This window comes from Hyla sarda, chromosome 6, assembly GCF_029499605.1.
Source record: "Hyla sarda isolate aHylSar1 chromosome 6, aHylSar1.hap1, whole genome shotgun sequence".
Lineage (NCBI taxonomy): Eukaryota > Metazoa > Chordata > Amphibia > Anura > Hylidae > Hyla > Hyla sarda.
In genome coordinates, this window is record NC_079194.1 from 219,235,435 (window position 1) to 219,242,483 (window position 7,049).

Genomic DNA, 7,049 nt, shown 5'->3' on the forward strand with positions numbered 1-7,049 from the left:
AGTGCTGTTTCTCCTCACAAAATCTGACACAGGCAGCAGTACACTATTTAGCTCTCCTTCAGAAGAAAGAACGTTGTTTCTCTTGTTCTGGCTATTCCAGGTAGCCTTAAAAGAATCAGGCTGAATTCACATATAGTTCTTTGGTCCTTATTTTGGGGCTCATTTTTAGCCAAAACCAGCCTGCTGCTCACTGCTGCCTGGGACATCGTGGACGTCATCCCGCCTGCTACCGTCTGTCTCCGCTGCTCCGTCTCTGCCCGGGGTCTGGGCCTGGCCGTCCCTGTGCTGCGCTGCTGCGCAGGCTGTGGAGCCCCTGTCTGCTGCTGCAGCCCCGGCTGTTGATTCTCCTCTTGTTCCTGAGCTCCTGGACCCGGCGGTGAGTGCTGCACACGGCTCCCCAGCTGGGACTGCTGTCCCCCATTGCTCTGCTCAGCTGCCCCCACAAGTGGCATCCTCTCCCTTCTCCCCCCATAGGAAACCGGATCCGCCATCCTGGGCCTCCCTGGTGAGAGGCCTGCCTCCTCCTCACACAGGCTCCCTGCACCTGCTCCCTACTGTTCAGCCCCCCTCACCTGAGTCTCAAGCCAGGGGATCTGAGCTCCTCTTCTCTGAGCAGCTCCCGCAGGAAGGGTCTGATTTTGCCCCACTTGTACTCCCTCTTCCTGCTCCACTGGACCCCCTTTCTGCCTGCTACACTCCCTACAGCTCTCTCAAGCTGCAGAAGCACAGGCAGTGCGCTATGACATCTTCAGGCCCCCCCCCCGCACCTGTCTCCTCATGGGGTGCCTCGCTCCCAGGCCCGTGGTGCCCACTGTACCGGTGTCAGCTTCAACATCCTGGGATGCCCTCTCGTATTCTGATATACCCTGCTTGGGCCTTTCTGTGCCCTCTTCAGCTCTACCTGACCTGAGCCAGCTGCTCTCCCAAATTCCAACTAAGAAGGACTTCCGCCCACTCATTGCTGAAGTTAAAGATACCTGTCGGGAGGAAATCTCAACCTTGCACCAGGATCTCCAGCATGTTTCAGACCGGGTGGAGGGCTTGGAAGATGCTCATGATACTACCAGGGCATATATTGCTCAACTCCACTCTACAATTGCCTCTCAAACTGACTTTCTCAGTGATCTCCATGCTCACGTCGAGGACTTGGATAATAGGGGGAGGCGTAATAATATCAGGGTGCGAGGACTGCAGGATCTCTTCATCACCCTGGAGGTCATCTTCAACCTCTCATAAGACCAAACTGGACAGGGCTCATAGGGCGCTTCGCCCTAAATCTAATGTGGGCACTCCTCGGGATGTCATCTGCTGTGTGCACAATTTCAAGTCAAAGAGGCTATCATGGCTGTCGACTGAGACTCTGTGCCTTCTATATGATGCTCTTAGCCTGGGACGTTTCTTGGTCTCTGACTACTCCCTGACTGACGTGGGACCTCCTCTCCATGCTGTTGCCCTTTGTTTTTGCATATTTCTATTACTATCGTGATATTGCATTTTTTGTCACCAATGGTTTAGTTTCTTCTTAGTTCACTTGTGTTCTTTTGCTGTGGCCTCGGAGTAGGGTGCCTGCCTTTTTGGTAGTTGTTCTTTGGTGGTGTCCCATATCCCCTCTCAAGGCCATAACAATGGACTGCCCATGCTTTGGTTCATGGTCCACTCTGGTGGTCTTGGTCTCTGCATTGGCTTTTTGGTCAATGTTCACTTATTCGTACAGTTTTGTTTTTTGTTTGTCTTTTGTTGTCCTGTCAGCTTGTTGTCTGTTTGTTCGCCTTTGTGTTTTCCACTTCTCGCTTCAGGTTGCTCCTCCTCGCTTCTCTTCTCCGAGACCCAGGTTCTACAGATACCTTCTCACCGCTTCGCAGGGACCCTTCTGGACTCTTCTGTGAGTATGTTCCTTAATAGGCAGTATTACTTCTTTTACCACTCACCATGGTTAAGTGCGTCTCCCGTAATGTTAAAGGGCTGAACTCCCCATCTAAGAGGCATTTGCTACAAAGGGAGTCGGTCGAGCTGCGTGATGATATAGTTTTTCTTCAGGAGACTCACTTTGACCATTCTGGATGCTTTCAATTTCTCCATCATCTCTTTCCGCAAACACATTCTGCTGTCTCTGACAGGAAAACGGCTGGGGTGGCTATCTTAGTCTCAAGGTCCTGCCCTTTGCAAGTCTCTTCCTCCTTTCTTGATCCCCAGGGGCGTTATGTGGTGGTGGAGGGGGTCCTGGGTGGGGTCCTGCTACTGCTCTGTAATATTTATGCCCCCAACACTTCTCAAATCCCATTTTTGGGATGTGCTGGCTAGGCTTCAGAAATGCCCCTCCTCTGCCTGGCTGTTAGGGGGGGACTTTAATCTTATCTTTTCTCCATCTCTAGATCGACATTCCTTCTTTGCTGACCCTCCTACTCCCGCCCAGCTGCGCTTAGCTTCCATTTTCAGACGAGTTATACGGGCCTCTTCGTTATATGATTTGTGGCGGATAAATCACCCGATGGAGTGCTCTTTTAGCTTTTATTCACATGCCCAGAAATTGCATACGCGCATAGATTACTTCTTTGGCAACCTCCCTATGGTACGCTTGTTCTCCGCCACTTCTCTTAAACCCATCTCCTGGTCTGATCACTGCCCCATTCTCCTTTCTTTCTCTTCCTCCCCTTCCTCTCTCCGGACCTGCCATTGACGACTAAATGATTCCCTCCTTAAATTGTTGCCTTCCCGGGAATCGATACAGAAGTGTCTAACTGATTACTTTCCACTAATGAGGGTTCAGTTTCTTCTCAGGCTGTCCTCTGGGAAGCTCATAAGTCTGTGAAACGAGGACATTGTATTGCTCTGGATGCGCGACTTAAGCACGATACTCTGACTCGCTCTCGGGAACTCCACACAGAGATCACTCTCCTGGAGGCTCTCTTACTGTCTGCCCCTTCTTTACTGATCCTACGGGCGCTTGGTGGCTGCTCAGGCACAGTTGGACAACCTGGCTCTCTATAGAGTTGAGTGGCAATTGTTGTTTGCTAAGCAATGTTTTTATGAGAAATGCAATAAAGCACATACCATGTTGGCCAGGCGCTTGAGTAACCGAGCGGTTGCTCAATCACCCTCTGCCTTAAAAGACTCTTCTGGTGTTCTTCATTATCACCCAGCTGATATTTCTCGCTTCTTTTGTTGATTACTACACCAATTTTTACTTCCTTCCCTCCCAGCTTCCGTCTGATAGGGTGGAGCGAGCAGCAGTTCTTGACTCTTGACGATTGTGAAGTCCTCAATGCACCTATCACTGGGGAGGAACTCCTAGAGGTTATAAAATCCCTCCCTGCTGGTCATTCCCGTCGCCCTGATGGCTTTATGTATCTGTACTACAAGACTTTCTCCTCTATACTTACCTAAACTCGTTCCCCTCTTCAACTCTTTCATGGAGGGGGAGGTGATCCCCCAGTCCTTTTTACACTCTTAATCACCTTGATACCTAAACCAGGTAAGGATCCTCATGATTGCTCTAGTTACCGACCTATTGCCCTTCTTAATTCAGATTTGAAACTATTTTCTAAGGTGTTAGCAGTCAGACTTTGTTCTTTTCTCCCATCTATTATCCAAAAAGAATCAGGTTGAGTTTATCCCCTGCTGCCACGGCGGTGACAACACCAGGAGGGTAGTAGATCTAGTTGACTTAGTTGGAGTTTTTAGTTATTGGAGGTCCGAACAGGCGTTACTCCTTAGCCTAGATGCCAAAAAGGCTTTCTCTTTGCTACCCTCCAGAAATTTGGTATCACGGGCAACCTGTTAACTACACTGAGGGGTCTCTACTCCTCTACTACAGCCTCTCTCAAACTTCCTCTTGCTCCTTCTCCAACCTTTCCTTTGTCCAATGGAACCCGCCAGGGCTGTCCCCTCTGTTTTTTTTCCCTGTGCATTGATCCTCTTGCTGCCATTATTAGGGGGGACCCGGACATCACTGGCATTCCATTACATGACAGGGAATTTGAGATTTGCTTGTTTGCTGATGATGTCCTTCTCACACCCTTCCGTCCTTTACTTTCTCTTCCTAACCTTTATAAAGCTCTCCATGCCTATGGTGCAGTTTCCGGCTACAAGGTCTATCTCTCTAAATCGGAAGCACTCCCTCTCAATCTCCCCATGTCTCTCTCCACTCTCTTGCGCTCCAATTATTCTTTTAAGTGGTCTCCTTCTGCTGTCAAATATTTGGGGCTCCATATTACTTACCACTTCTCTTCTCTTTACTCTACTAACTATATCCCCCTTTTTCAGGAACTTGTGCTCTATTGGAGACGTGGCGTTCGCAGTACATCTCCTTTTTTGGGCGCATTGCGGCTTTGAAAATGACAATCCTTCCGAAACTCCTCTATTTTTTCACAACGTTGCCGACTTGCGTGCCGCTGTCGGCCCTTCACTCTTTTCAATGAGCTATTTTTTGTTTCATTTGGGATGGGAAAAGGCATCGACTCCCTATGTCTGTAATGATGGCTAGTAGGGCGTTAGGGGGTTTAGCGGTCTTGGATGTGATAAAATACTATTGGGCTGCACACCTGCACCATCTTGCGGCATGGTCTTCTTACCATGCGTACAGCCGCTGGATGAAGCTGGAAAAGCTTTGGTTAGCCCCCATCCACCCTAATACACTTCTTTATCCACTCCGGCATCTACTGTCTCTTTCTCCCCTCTACTGGACCCCATGACATTCTCTAAATACGTTTGGGGGTACTGCTCTGTGAAATGTAAACTGTTCTCTCCTTCCTCCCCTCTGCATTCTTTCCTTTATTATCCTGACTTTCCTTTTGGTCTGTCTTCTGCTATGGTGCGGGAGTGGGGATCTCAGGGCCTTTTCTGTTGGGCAGATGTTGTAGACCCTCTCTCACGTTCTCTCCTGCCCTTTGAACAATTGAGGACTTGTGATCTCCCCTCGTCTGAACGCTTTCACTTTCTGCAGTTGCAGCATTATATGTCATCCATGACTGGCTCCACAGTAGTCTCTATGCCTACTGGATTCAAAACATGGTGCCGTGGTGGGCCTCAGATGAGGGGCCTTCTCTCCGACATTTACTCCTTGTTTCTCCAGCCTCCAGAGGGAGTCCCACCGTCACATCGCTACATGGGTCGCTGGGAGGATTCTCTCAACACTACCATTACCCTTCCTCAGTGGCTGGTCATCTGGGAGAGGGCCTCTAAGGCTTTGATTTGTACCGCCTATAAGGAAACTTAATATAAATTGATCATGGGCTGGTATCATACTCCAGAACTGTTTAATAGACTGAACCCTGATATCCCTCCTCAATGCTGGCGTTGTGGGGTGGGACTGGGTACTGTGTACAATATATTCTGGTCCTGCCCTCTCTTAACGGAATACTGGAAAAAAGTTCAGAGAATGATAGATGAAGCTCTGGGTGTGTTGGTCCCTCTAGACCCCCCTTATTTATCTTCTCCATCTCTCTCACCCCACTTTGTCTAAGAAGCCATTTAAGCTCTTCATGCATGCTAAGACCCTTATTGCCAAATACTGGAAGAGGACCCTCCCCCCCCCCCCCCCTCCCCTCTAAGTCAGAACTGTTAACCCGTATATGTGAGATCCGTTCCTTGGAAATCCTAACGGCCTTGCTGAATAATTCTATCCCCTCATTCCTCTCGGTCTGGGAACCCTGGGATCGTTTTTCTGATTTCTTGCTCTCTCTTTTTCTCCCTTCTCCTTTCTCTTTCTTTCTTCTTCCTCTCTATTCCGCCTTGTGTGGTTGTTATGTGTTCGTCTTTGTGTTCCCACTGTTTGTATTCTCCTCCCCTCCCTTGTCTGTGGCTCTTATAGCCTTATTACCTGTGTTTTTATGGTGCGTAGAAGCATGCCTGTTTAAGCCATTTACTGATTACTGTTATGGTTTTTTGCATTCATATTTTGGTACCTGGGGCCTTTCCAGGAATTCCTGTGACTTTATTAGCCTGCCTTGCCCCTACCATTTGCCTGTTTCCTACTTTCTATTATGCTGACTGTTATTGGGCTTCGGCCCCTGTGATATAATTTGTATGTTTTTCTTATATTTGGATTTGTATCCATGGAAAATTATTTTATAAAAATTACAGTAAAAAAAAAAAAAAAAAAAAAAAATATATATATATATATATATAAGAATGGCAGGTGTTACCAAATTCTGCTTCTATGGCTTGCATCCCACAATGTTGTATAACAAGAAGGATTTTTGCGTGAGAAGCTTACTCAAATACAGGAGATTTATCAAAACATGTGTAAAAGAAAAGTGGTGCAGTTGCCCATAGCAACTAATCAGATCGCTTCTTTTATGGTTGCTCTGGGAACCTGCACCACTCTTCCTTTACACTCTGACCCATTAACTGCATGGACTCTATAATACTTTTGAAGTTGTCTGGAGTTCAGATTTTCAGCAATTATTGGCACAGTAGTATTTGACCAGACAGGCTAATCCCCACACTCACCAATGAGCCTGAGGGGGAGATTTATCAAGATTGGTGCAGGGGAAAAGTTAACCAGTTGCCCAAAGCAAGCAAAAGGCCTCTGAGAAGAAAAAAAGCAGCAATCTGGTTGCTATGGGCAACTGGTCAACTTTCCCCTACACAGGTTTTGATAAATCTCCCCCTAGGCTTGGGGGTATGAATATGAGGCTGAGGGGGTGTTATTCAATAAAGGGGGTGTGACCAAGAGGGCATAAAGCAGGCTCACACCCTCCTGTATAACATTCACACCCCGGTTTGAAATAAAGTTGAAAATGCATGGAAAATTGTGGATAGTCAACCAGATGGTCAAATCCCTGTACCTTGGGGACAGAAGGGCGTAGCTACAAAATAAAAACATTGGAATCTATGCCCCCAAGACTATAAAATGATCTAAAACTTTTTATACTGACCACAGGTCTTCATTAAAGCGTAAGTCCAGATGTGTTCTTCTGCCCGTTCTGCACAGATCAGTATGGAGAGATGCGGGACAGTGCAATTGCCAAGGCAACCGCCCAACACCACAAGTTCTGTGCACAAGCCCTTTTTTCATGAACAGGAACATGCTGGGTGGCGTCTGGTTG